The sequence below is a fragment of the Lissotriton helveticus genome, chromosome 8 (assembly GCF_964261635.1).
Source record: "Lissotriton helveticus chromosome 8, aLisHel1.1, whole genome shotgun sequence".
Taxonomy (NCBI): Eukaryota; Metazoa; Chordata; class Amphibia; order Caudata; family Salamandridae; genus Lissotriton; species Lissotriton helveticus.
This window is the reverse complement of record NC_136069.1, coordinates 753,626,374-753,640,058: the sequence shown is the minus strand read 5'-3', so window position 1 is coordinate 753,640,058 and position 13,685 is coordinate 753,626,374. Positions and strand designations below refer to the sequence as shown.

General features: G+C 47.0%; 1 protein-coding gene across 4 annotated transcripts in view; it reads left to right on the top strand.

The window, feature by feature from the left end:
• SHROOM2 (shroom family member 2) overlaps positions 1 to 13,685 on the top strand; it is a 904,672-nt gene that overhangs the window by 687,224 nt on the left and 203,763 nt on the right. The gene's annotated exons all lie outside the window — the stretch shown is intronic.

The following is a 13,685-nucleotide window of genomic DNA, read 5'->3' as shown; positions in this document are numbered from 1 at the left end:
ACCATACAACATAAGGGATATGTCGCAAATGCCAGCCACTAGTTTAACAAGCATTGGCAAAGCCAGTAGGTCTCTTCTTTGGGACCTATTGGATTTTCCAGTGATTTTTAGCCATGCTGCACAGTATGGCAATTTTCTAAATAAAAAGTCTTTGATGGGTCGGCAGCATCATTTTGTAGGCATGCTTACAAAATGACGCTGTCACTTTTTAGGGCGAGGCCTCCGCCCACGTAAGTGGGAGGAGTTTCGAGATCCTAATGTTAAAGAAGAGAAAAAAAAAGTATCTCCTAGGGCTTTGGCGAGACAAATTCCACACATTCCTTAGTGTGTTCTGTCATCTGGCCAGTGATTTGTCTTCGTTGTGGTGTCGTTTTAATAGGCTTGAAGTGATAGGGTAAATGTAGTTTTGGTCTGCCATGTTGGGCATTTTTCGTTCGTGTGCGCGCAAAGAAGTACATTAATTATAATTAGGAGCTGTCAGGGTGCCTCCGTAAGTGAATCCAGATGGCCGGGCGCGTTCACCATTCAGCAGCGCTCAGCGCGCAGCTGCTGCATGCCAGGCCGGGAAAGGGCTTCATTAGCCTCACTCATCCGGCGCTGAGACAGGCCCCCTCCCTCATCTGTATCGGCGAAACAGGACAGATGCAATAAAGAGTGCCTAGGAGCTGGCTAGATGCACCATGGAGCGCTTCGAATTGGGTAAAAGATGCCCGTTTCAAAGCAGCCACATGCAACTTAACATACTTACAAGCGGGCGTGTGTGTGTTAGAAACCAACTAATGTTAAACCATGTGTCCGCTATCACTCACTCTCTTCTCTCCACTACTGAACAGACAGAATAAGAGGGCCACTCTGGTCAGTCACTCATGAGTGACACTAAACTCTTCCCACAAGACCTCTGCAAATTATTGCGATCAAGCACTTCCTCACAGATGGTACCCGTTCGGTAAAGCGCTTTGGCGACGCGTCAGAGGCATGAAGCTCTATATAAGCACAATTAACATTACAGTTGCAGAGATATAAAATCGTCAGGTTTCACCCAATAGTTGAGAAAACTACACCATAAATAACAAATTACATGATGTTTGTTATATGTTTTACATAGCAAACATTTTCAGGGCTCGGATTGTGCATGGCTCTAAGAGCCAAGCCTGAGCTTGGCTGTCCCTGTTAACTTGTTTCCTCTCTCACCTCTAACCCCAAAACCCATTTTCAATTTTAAAGACGGTGAAAACAACATTTCGACATGCTGACGTTGAGATTGATGGAGCACTTAACAGGTGCCTTCTCCGTGGCCTCTTCTGCCGTGATTGGGTGGGCCAAAGTTCACATTTGGGTGGGCCTGGCCCCTGCTTTGGCTCCTCGTAACCATGGGCAGAAGGAGACACTGGCTGAAGAACCATTAACTCACTGATGTACTCGACCAGCGTTCAACCCTGTTGCCTCGTGAATATACAAAGATTGCAGCAACATTAACCAACTGAGCTATCTTACCCGGATACGAGGGTGTGATCTGCAAATTAAACACGGAGCTTAGAGAATGTACAGTCGCTCACCTAGGTTTGTCCATTGGATTCTTCCCTGAGACCTGCAGGCTACACCCATACCTCAGCAGCAGGAGCATTAACCCTCAGGACTGTTTTACCAGCTAGTGCGCTTCCATTTGTTTTCGGGCATAGCCGCCTGCGTGTGATGGGACTACGGGCAGTGCAGAGTGCAGAATCAGAGTGCAGAATCAGAGTGCAGTTTGAGAGTGCAGAGTGCAGATTGAGAGTGGAGAGTGCAGTTTGAAAGTGCAGATTGAGAGTGCAGTGTGAGAGTGCAGTTTGAGAGTGTAGTTTGAGAGTGCAGTATGAGAGTTGAGAGTGCAGATTGAGAGTGCAGTTTGAGAGTGCAGTTTGAGAGTGCAGTTTGAGAGTGCAGAGTGCAGTTTGAGAGTGGAGAGTGCAGATTGAGAGTGCAGTTTGAGAGTGCAGTTTGAGAGTGCAGATTGAGAGTGCAGATTGAGAGTGCAGTTTGAGAGTGCAGTATGAGACTTGAGAGTGCAGTTTGAGAGTGCAGATTGATAGTGCAGATTGAGAGTGCAGAATCAGAGTGCAGTTTGAGAGTGCAGTTTGAGAGTGCAGAGTGCAGTTTGAGAGTGGAGAGTGCAGTTTGAGAGTGGAGAGTGCAGTTTGAGAGTGCAGATTGAGAGTGTAGTTTGAGAGTGCAGTATGAGAGTTGAGAGTGCAGTTTGAGAGTGCAGTTTGAGAGTGCAGTATGAGACTTGAGAGTGCAGATTGAGAGTGCAGATTGATAGTGCAGATTGAGAGTGCAGATTGAGAGTGCAGAGTGCAGATTGCAGTTTGAGAGTGCAGTTTGAGAGTGCAGAGTGCAGATTGAGAGTGGAGAGTGCAGATTGAGAGTGCAGATTGAGAGTGCAGTTTGAGAGTGCAGATTGAGAGTGCAGATTGAGAGTGCAGTTTGAGAGTGCAGATTGAGAGTGCAGAGTGGCAGTGAGTGCAGACTGAGTGCAGAGTGACAGTGAGTGCAGACTGAGTGCAGAGTGACAGTGAGTGCCGACTGAGTGCAGAGTGACAGTGAGTGCAGAGTGACAGTGAGTGCAGAGTGACAGTGAGTGCAGAGTGAGTGCAGAGTGACAGCGAGTGCAGAGTGACAGCGAGTGCAGAGTGACAGCGAGTGCAGAGTGACAGCGAGTGCAGAGTGACAGCGAGTGCAGAGTGACAGCGAGTGCAGAGTGACAGCGAGTGCAGAGTGACAGTGAGTGCAGAGTGACAGTGAGTGCAGAGTGACAGCAGAGTGACAGTGAGTGCAGAGTGACAGTGAGTGCAGAGTGACAGTGAGTGCAGAGTGACAGTGAGTGCAGAGTGACTGTAGAGTGAGTGCAGAGTGAGTGCAGAGTGACAGTGAGTGACAGTGAGTGCAGAGTGACAGCAGAGTGACAGTGAGTGCAGAGTGACAGTGAGTGCAGAGTGACAGCAGAGTGACAGTGAGTGCAGAGTGACAGTGAGTGCAGAGTGACAGCAGAGTGACAGTGAGTGCAGAGTGACAGTGAGTGCAGAGTGACAGTGAGTGCAGAGTGACAGTGAGGGCAGAGTGACAGTGAGGGCAGAGTGACAGTGAGGGCAGAGTGACAGTGAGGGCAGAGTGACTGTAGAGTGACAGTGAGTGCAGAGTGACAGTGAGTGCAGAGTTACAGTGAGTGCAGAGTGACAGTGAGTGCAGAGTGACAGCAGAGTGACAGTGAGTGCAGAGTGACAGTGAGTGCAGAGTGACAGCAGAGTGACAGTGAGTGCAGAGTGACAGTGAGTGCAGAGTGACAGTGAGTGCAGAGTGACAGTGAGTGCAGAGTGACAGTGAGTGCAGAGTGACAGTGAGTGCAGAGTGACAGTGAGGGCAGAGTGACAGTGAGGGCAGAGTGACAGTGAGGGCAGAGTGACAGTGAGGGCAGAGTGACAGTGAGGGCAGAGTGACAGTGAGGGCAGAGTGACAGTGAGGGCAGAGTGACTGTAGAGTGAGTGCAGAGTGACAGTGAGTGCAGAGTGACAGTGAGTGCAGAGTGACAGTGAGTGCAGAGTGACAGTGAGTGCAGAGTGACAGTGAGTGCAGAGTGACTGTAGAGTGCATAGTGACTGTAGAGTGCATAGTGACTGTAGAGTGCAGAGTGACAGTGAGTGCAGAGTGACAGTGAGTGCAGAGTGACAGTGAGTGCAGAGTGACAGTGAGTGCAGAGTGACAGTGAGTGCAGAGTGACAGTGAGTGCAGAGTGACTGTAGAGTGACTGTAGAGTGAGTGCAGAGTGACAGTGAGTGCAGAGTGACAGTGAGTGCAGAGTGACAGTGAGTGCAGAGTGACAGTGAGTGCAGAGTGACAGTGAGTGCAGAGTGACAGTGAGTGCAGAGTGACTGTAGAGTGCAGAGTGACTGTAGAGTGCAGAGTGACTGTAGAGTGCAGAGTGACTGTAGAGTGCAGAGTGACTGTAGAGTGCAGAGTGACTGTAGAGTGCAGAGTGACTGTAGAGTGCAGAGTGACTGTAGAGTGCAGAGTGACTGTGAGTGCAGAGTGACAGTGAGTGCAGAGTGACAGTGAGTGCAGAGTGACTGCAGAGTGACAGTGAGTGCAGAGTGACAGTGAGTGCAGAGTGACAGTGAGTGCAGAGTGACAGTGATTGCAGAGTGACAGCAGAGTGACAGTGAGTGCAGAGTGACAGTGAGGGCAGAGTGACTGTAGAGTGAGTGCAGAGTGAGTGCAGAGTGACAGTGAGTGCAGAGTGAGTGCAGAGTGACAGTGAGTGCAGAGTGACAGTGAGTGCAGAGTGACAGTGAGTGCAGAGTGACAGTGAGTGCAGAGTGACAGTGAGTGCAGAGTGACAGTGAGTGCAGAGTGACAGTGAGTGCAGAGTGACAATGAGTGCAGAGTGACAGTGATTGCAGAGTGACAGCAGAGTGACAGCGAGTGCAGAGTGACAGTGAGTGCCGAGTGACAATGAGTGACAGTGAGTGCAGAGTGACAGTGAGTGCAGAGTGACAGTGAGTGCAGAGTGACTGCAGAGACAGTGTGTCAGGGTGCACATTGTGTGAGTGTGCAGAATGAGTGTGCAGGGTAAACAATGTGTGACTATGCAGGGTGACATTGGGAGTGTGCGGGTGAGCAGTGTGTGAATGTGTAGGGGCAGTGTGTGAGTGTGCAGAAAACACCACACACACATACACCACACACACATAACGCACACACAAACCACACACCTCAGTCTCTCAACACCACACACTTGTCACCACTCAACACAACACACTCACCACCACACTCACTCCCCAGGCTCACCCCCACAGACTCACTACCACACACTCACCAGCACACAGAAAACAACACACACAACAACACACCCCCAGCCGTCAATGAATGCTTTCACCATGCACAAACACCAACAACCATCATCCATCTGTGCACGCTTTTACCAAGCACACACCCACCAGCCGTCAGTGCACCCTTCCACCAGGCACACACACCTCCAGCCGGCAGTGCACTTTTCCACCAAGCAATCGCAGTATGGTACACTTTACTTTTAAACATATTCATATAAAGCACAGCATGCCACCATTGGTAAAATTACAATTCAACCAAGATACTTCCACTACACACCACATGCACACACTCCATAACACATGGCAAAAAGACATTGGCATTTACAATGCCATTAGCTCAAACTCAAATAAATCCGAGCCCGATTGCATTTCTAATGCTTGTTTGTCTTTGTAGTTAGTGATCAGTGCAGGATCAGTAATTAAAAAGAAAATAATATGCACAAGTGTTTCTTTTTTAAAGCAGATGGGGAAGCAGCATAGGGAAGGGAGGAAGAAACACAGGGTGCAGGTGGGGGGAGGTGAAAGCAACACAGTGTTTGTGCTGGGCAGAAGCAGCACTGGGCGATGATGGGGAAGCAACATAGGGAACGCGCTTGGGAAGCAGACAAAAGAAAGAGTGTAAACTGGAGTGCTTGAGGAGGAGCAAACAGGCAAATAAGAGCAACATGGAGCAGGCGGAGGAGAAGCACACGGGCAGCAAAGATCAATAAGGAGAATAGGGGAAGGGAAGTACTGGAGGGAGACATGTGGAAAACACATGCTGTCCCATGGTGTGTTTAACCTAACACAAAAAAAGTAGTGCTTGAAAAGCAAGCAGTGGAAGTATAAAAGCTAGTCAATCAAAAGAGATGGTAGAGAGGCTATGCTCCATGGGAAAGCCAAGCAAGCACAAGCGGGGACACAAATAAGAAGCAGGTAACCGAGAGTCAGCAGAGCCAACCAATAGGAAGCAATGGGCAGGCTCCAACCCCCTGTGGGTTCTCAGCAAAGCCACAATGTGTCTCGCACCAGACTGTACATGTATTGTCTATAGGCAAGGCCTAAAAAGATGCTTTAACGAATGCTGTAAAAGCTCAATTTTCTGATAGAAATATACTTTATCCAATAGCCAGGGCTTTAAGTGGGATGGGTCCCTCTGAGTCTGAGACACAGCAGTAGTAAAAACCTGATGTTGAAATGGGTCCCTAATGAACCTTATAATCTGTTCTTAACTTTGCAGAGAAAAACATTGATCGATTTCTGAACAATGAATTGGCAAACCGGTTAAAACAACCCATTTCAGCTAAGTGTTTCTGTTTACATACCATATGTTTAACTCCATTTGCTTTCCCAAGATTAATTTATTTTTTCTAGGATTTTATATTAGAGTACTTTTCTTTTCATTCGGCGTATTACTCTGTAATAGCTTTTACTGTTAACTGAGCCGTTTGTAAGGGTCTGTGTGAATCATGTTGTTGTGGGTTGTTGTTTACAACCTCGCATGCTTGAGAGCTCTGAAGATGAGGTTCAAGGCAGTGTGAATGTCTCACAGTGCCTGTGGGGCGTAAAAGTGTTCAGAACACATGCATATCAAGTCCTTGGCCTATCTGGAGATCACAATGAGCAATGGTCACCAATGCCCATTATTATTGCATTTCTAGACAAAAGTGTGTGAAGGAGGTACACAGCTGTCAAATTATTTACATTCCTAGAGTAAATGAAAATGTAGTGCTTACAGGTGAGTGGGCACTTTGTGTGTGTGTGTGTGTGTGTACATAGATGGTGAATTGAAGGAGAAGCAATGAAGTGCATGCAGGAGAGAGTGAAGAGAGGGTCCAGAAGAGGAAAGAGATAAGACATGAAATACGCAGATGGAGGATTTCAGAAAGATGTGGTGAGAAAAGGATGTTTCTCAAGAAAGGTTACAGAGGAAAGCAGTGTGAAGGAGAGAACTGGAACAGTAGAGTGGAGCGTCGTAGTCTGGTTTATACTGAAGTGGCATAAAGTCAATGGTGCAGAATAGATTGGCATAGAGCACATTGACTTTGAGTAAAGTGGTGTAGATCTCATTGGCGTAGAGTACAGCGACGTAGATGGAGCAGAGTAGATTGCACGGGCGTAGAGTGCAGAAGAGTGAGGTAGAGTTGAGTGTTGCTGAGTAGAGAATCATAGAGTTCAATGGCAGAGTGCAGTCTTGTAGAGTGGCATAGAGTGTAGAGTGGTGCAGGGCATAGTGATGCAGTGATAAAGAGTGCAATGGTGCATAATAGAGTGCACTCGCAAAGAGGTGAGTGATGCAGAGTAGAGTAGAGGCGCGTTGAGGGAAGTAGTGTAGAGTGCAGTGTCAGTTCAGTGGTGCACAGTAGATTAGAATGGCGTAGAGTGGGTTGGCATAGAGGTGACTGGCTTAGAGTGAAGTGGAGTAGAGGATAGTGGCGTAGAGTGTATTGACTTAGAGTGCAGTAGAGTGACATAGAGAAGATTGTTGCAGAGTAGCATACATTGGCGCAGAGTAGGGTGGGAGAGAGTGCAGTGTTGCACTGTAGAGTGGCGTAGAGTGCAATGGTGTAGAGTGGTGCAGAGTAAAGTAACATGGAGGGCAATTGTGAAGAGTAGATAGTGCATTGGTGTAGAGTGAATCAGCATAGAGAAAACTGCCATAGAGTGCTGATGGGTAGAGTGAAGTTGAGTGACGCAGGGTATATCGCAGTGGCGTAGAGTGGAGTGGCATAGTGTGGAATGGTACTTAGTGGAATACAGTGGCATAGAATAGATTTTTTCAGAATAGAGTGAAGTGGCGCAGAGTAGAGTGTCTTAGAGTAAATTAGAGTGGATTGGCATAGAGTGCAGTGCCGAAGAGTACAGCAGTGCATAGTAGAGTAGTGTGGGGGATGAGTGCATTGATCTAGAGTGGTGTAGAGGAGAGAGTTGTGGAGTGATGTGGATTGGTGCACAGTAGAGTGTAGTGACGAAATGTGGAAAGTAGTGGAGTGGCATAGTGTAGAGCGGTGCAGAGTAGAGTGTAGTGTAGTGTTGTGGAGGGTTGCAGAGAAGTGTGGAATGGGGTAAAGTGGAGTATGCATGGTGTGGTAGCGCACACCAGTACAGACAACACATCTTCAATTGAAGTCGCCATTACATTTGTACACACATGCAGTTTAGCTGATAAAAGTATACAGTGCACAAAGAACGTGTAGAAATGCCATCACCTAGTGTATTAATTTCTGCTGGTTGTAATAAAATATTTTTCCACCACACTTCAGAGTTACTACAAAATGTGCTTCAAGTGTGCTTTCCCTATTCTGAAATATCTGCACAGTTCATTTACAGACATTTTAGTACTACTTTGTGCTATGAAAAAAAATAACATCATACAGCACACTCCAAGTAGCCAGCTAAAAAACAAAAAAAAATCTCACATGGGTACACATCAAGATTGTCATCACATCTTCTCGGTTTGAAGTCAGAGAAAGAAAAGTAAACACCAAGCTCTCTGGACGATAGATTCTATCATTTGACATCTGTTTTCAATGCACAAAACTTCTGATGAGTAAAGAACAAGATTTAAATGAATTGTTAACAGAAATTCAGTACTGGTGGAAGAATATGGTGAACAGAGTTGGGGCAAGGGTAGGGACGAATTCAAGGCGGATAGCCTAAAACAAATAAAGCCAGCAAATAGAAAGCAAGCAAATGTGAATTAAAACCACATCAGATCAGCCCGCCCCCACGATGCTCACAAGTGGTTTTCCAGCGACCTCAGATCCCTGAAATTAGATCTCAGGCGTTCTGAGCGTCGCTGGCGCCGTAACTATTGCCCTACCCTCCGCCTCACTTACAAGGCCCTTCTAAATACTTATAAACTGGCCATCTTAGCGGCCAAATCCAAATATTTCTCGGAGCGCGTAGCCCTCTCGGCCAACAAATCACGCGAGATTTTCTCACTGGTGCGTAGTCTTGCCACCTCCGACCGTGCTAGCCTGTCCCCTGCTCCTTCTCAATCCCTCTGTCATTCTCTGAATGATTATTTTATCAATAAAATAATCACCATCAAGGCTAACATTCCGATTGTACCTCAACCTAATTTGCCGGATCATGCCCTCTCTTCATCCTCTGTTGTGGACCATTTTATACCCATTTCACCTGAGCTCTTCCGCGACCTTCTTGTTAAGGTCAAGTCCGGCTCTTCGGCGGATTGTGCACCTGCACGGATCCTTAGAACCCTATACACTTGCTGTCCCACCCCTCCTTTAACCCTTCTCAATTCTTGCTTGGCTCTGGGTTCTGTCCCCTCTTTCTTCAAAACTGCCATTGTGCTTCCTATCCTGAAGAAAGCTGGCCTGGACCCCTCCCTCCCATCGAACTTCAGGCCGATCTCCCTCCTTCCCTATCTTGGGAAGATTCTTGAGAGCTACGTAACATCTTGCCTCTCCAATTTCATCGAGGAGAATAACATCCTGGCCTCTCACCAGGCTGGCTTCCGACCAGGCCACTCTACCGAGAGTGTGGTCCTCGCGGTCCTGCATGAACTGAAGGGGAAGGCCGACAGTAATCTCCCCCAGGCCCTAGTCCTTCTGGATCTGTCCGCTGCGTTTGATACGGTCGACCACGCCATTCTTCTCGACCGTGTCAGCGCAGCGGGCATTCAGGGCACTGCCCTCTCCTGGATCGCGTCCTTTCTTCAGGGCAGATCACAGGCAGTTCACCTTTCTGATTTCGCTGCACCCCCCCTCCCGGTCACTTGTGGGGTTCCCCAAGGCTCCTCCCTTTCCCCTCTTCTTTTCAATCTTTATATCCGCCCCCTTATTTCTTCCCTTCTCGGGCTGGGGGTCTCTGTGTACAACTACGCAGACGACCTCCAGCTCGTCTTTGATCTATCTTCTCCTACTCACTCTCTCCCCAAGTTCAGCTCCACTCTTGTCTTTATCTCCCAATGGATGAGCTTCAATCATTTGAAGCTCAACCCTGACAAGACAGAGCTTGTCCTCACTGGTGGTCCCTCTAACCCTTGGTCCTCTGTTCACTGGCCCCTTTCCTTCGGTCCTCCCCCCTCCCCAGTTTCCTCTGTCCGGACCTTGGGTATCAAGATCAGCAATGATCTTTCTATGCATGCGCACATCAGTTCCGTTGTTTCCTCCTGTTTTCTTTCCCTCCGTCTCATTCGTAAAATTTCCCGGTTCTTTTCTGTTGATGCCCTTAAAGTCATCATCTCTGCCCTCATCACATCCCGCCTGGATTATGGTAATGGCCTGTATGTAGGCATTCCGGCCTACGAAACCCGCCGGCTCCAGGCCATCCAGAACCAGGCGGCCCGTCTTGTTTTTCGTCTTCCTAAGTTTTCCCACATCACTCCTGCCCTTAAATCCCTTCACTGGCTCCCCGTTCACTTCAGATCCCAGTTTAAACTTGCCTGTTTGGCTTTTCGGGCGCATGCCCGCTCCGCTCCTCTCTTCATCAATTCTTTAATCTCTTCTCATGCCCCTTGTCGTTCTCTTCGTTCGTCTTCCCTTTCTCTTCTTCACGTCCCCCGCTTCCGCAAATCCCGCACCGGAGGCACCCGCTTCTCGGTGCGGGCTCCCCAGATCTGGAATACTCTCCCCCTCTCGATTCGCTCCATTCCTATCTTCTCACACTTTCGCAAAGCTCTAAAAACTTTCTTCTTTCTTCAGGCTTTTCCTGGCTAAATTCCCCCGGACCCTTTGGCTGATATGGTTGTGTTCCTTAGCGCCAGGAAGCCGCTTGGCCGCAGTGCGCTCTAGAAGTATTTCTTTCATTTCATTTCATTTCAAAGCCAATAGTAAGCAATGGGCGGAATGCATTCCCTGGGAAGCTTTCCGAATGTCCTCAAGAAGTCGTTAGCAAACCACCACAAGATGTCATTAGCGAAGTAAACACTTCACTTGAGTGTAGGCTTCAGCCTAAAACAAGCATTTACAATGCAACAGGACTCGCATTTGTGAAAGTTAGAGCTATTGGCGCTGTCTGCGCTCAACCTACAAAATGTGAAAATGCCAATACCATCTACAAAGTGGTGCAGAACTTCTGAGGGTAGCTGCTGTCGGTGAAAGCTATTAAGGATTAATGCTGTGAAATCTTGGTGCTTCAGGTTGCTGGAGGAGGGGAATTAGGGATTTTAAAATTCAGTGTTTAAAATGCTAAGGGGTCCCAAATTTTGTGACACCTTCTCATATGGTGTTTAACTAACAGTATGCATTCTGGGATCTGTAATTTGACTTTTGCCATTATACGTATGGTGCCAAAAATCAAATAGAGTGCTGTTTTGCAAAATATCAGGGCTGTGTAATGGTGCCCCTTATGAATGTCTGTGTGCGGCTTCACATGGTTTCTTGAGTGTTTTGGTAGTAGTATGTATAATGAACAAGCCTGTTTTGAGCAAAAGGGCTTGCAGGTTTGTCGCATTTCATTTAATTTCATATATCCTAGTCGGACACAGATTTTGGGTTCATCTCCTCCTCTGCAATCGGAAACTGGCACTGATTAATTCAAGAGTGCTCATGTTTGTGTTTGTAAATTATTATGTGTTGGCTTGGCATTCCCTTACTTGGTCATTAGTCAGCTCCGTTGTTCCACTTGCAGTTCTGGACTAGGAAGCGGCTTGCAGTGTGATAATTTCACATTTGTACAGAACTGACGATGGGTAACTATTTGATGATATAGCAAAGATCAGCATGAGAAACAATATCTAATATATAGTAAAATTCCACTGTGCCATGAGACACTTTATTGCAGCCTATTTTGGAGGGATGTTAGCCCAAAGTCAAACTAAATTTAGTTTGTGTGGCAACACACATTTAGTCTATAAAACAGTCACTTGTTTTTGTAATGACCCAGGGTGTGAAATGACAGCTGGACGCGCAGCATGGCGTTTTTAGATCACAAAGGAGGTTGCATATTTACCACCACAAATATTGCGCAAAGCTGTGGATTTTGAAGAGTAAATAAACATGGTTCCCATCACAACTCTATGATTTCCAGGCACAGACGACATCACTACTGTAATAGAAAGAGGACTATTAAGTGCTCGGGATCCATACCACATTGATGCGGGCTGCGGTCCGGCATCTCCGGTGCCGAGGGTGATTTTCAAAGCTGGTACAAATTTAGCTGTTGCTTTAATGTTTAGATTACAGGTGAAAGACACTAACAGTGTTATGGGAGGAGTAAGGGGGTGGTCAGGACGCTACAGGGAGAGTAAGTGGATGGTACTAAAGACAAGCCGGCGAAAAAATAATAATTTCTCCTGAACACATGAACAAGCAGTGTTGTGAGGGTGAAGTACCATAGGCTGTCACTAGGTGTCCCTGGGGACCTCTTTTGGCTACATATGGTACTGCACCCTGCAACATGGCTAGGGAAAGGATATAGCTCAGCGGTGAAAGCTGCCGACTGTGTTCTAGTCAGGTGTCAGTTCACCGTTGAGCGCATGGATAGATGCGCTATATATATATAAAGCGACTAATTTAAAATAACATAAGAATTCATAGCAGCGATCTCTGGGGTGGCAAGCAATGTAGTGTAAGGGGGCGAGGGTAGACTGCATACATTTCCCAAATAAGCAAAGCAGCCGGGGCCTCAGAGGGAGTGGTGGAGGCCTGAAAACAGGGCTAAGAGGAAGGCACTCAAGATAAGACACTGAACAAGTGTTGTGGGAAGGGTGAGGTGGAGGCACACTGCAAGCAAATGAAATAAGAGAATTTTATTGCATAAGTAAACAGAACAGTTAAGGAGCAACGAATCAGGCCAACTAAAAAAAGAGTTCTCTCTAAGTATGAATATCATGAACACGTGTAATAGGGCCAGTCCTCATGGGAGGATACAAAATTCCAAAAATAGGTACTACTAAGTGTATTAACCAATGAAAAGCCAGTATTTCTAAAGGACAGTAAAAGGAATCAATGAAAAAGATGGGTGTTTTTTCCAGCCCAAACCCTAGATGCAAAATGTCTTAAAAAAGGCAGGGCATGCGCTGCCTAGGCGAGACCTAAAAAAAGGAGGAAGGGGAAAAGGACAAGCAAGGGAGACAGTGAAAATGGATAGAGACATGGAGATAGCAAAGAGATGAATAATAGAATGATTAGTGTACAAGGTATTAGTTGCACCGGTGCCTAGGGTTGCAGGGAGCCCATTACACACCTATATGGGTGTCTTTTTAAACCAACCCAGTGACGGGTCAGTTTTTTTCTGGTTTGGCTTAGGGCCCGTGGCACTCGCTGTGCCACTGATTTTGGTAGCTTACGCACTGCACATGCTCGCATATTAAGTTGTCACTTATTTTCAGTACACAGTCTTTTGGCTGCAGCTCACAGAGCACCTTAATTGCTCCACAAAGAGGACAAAATAGAGGGAACATTGGTGCCCAGGCTTCGGCAAACCACTGTACTATACTAAATAAAAGTCAACAGGCTGAGGCAGATACCCGCCCTGTTCCCTTCTGCCTGGTGAATGTGCTGTGTTAGCAGGAGTTTATTCGCTCGTTACCCAGTCAGCCGAGGGCAAGGGCAGCAGACCTCCGTAAGTCTATTTTGGAATTGCGGCATTAATAAGCGAGTTGTGCTGCTGTGCACGGGAACTGGCTCTTTGCTCGTGTTTATGTGCCAGGCGGAATGATCATATTTCAGTTTTAACTAGGAACCTGTTTAGACAAAACATCTTCTGTGCCCAGCTCGCACCAGCCGAGGTAGCAGTTCTGCTCTTGGTGTGATTTGAGAAGATATGTTCTTATTGTTTGGAGGTGATTCTTGCTCTTTTGATCTCAGTTTCATTTTTTTTCTGGAATGGTCCGTGGCCGTTGTGAATGGAATTGTTCTCTCGAGTTAATTATGT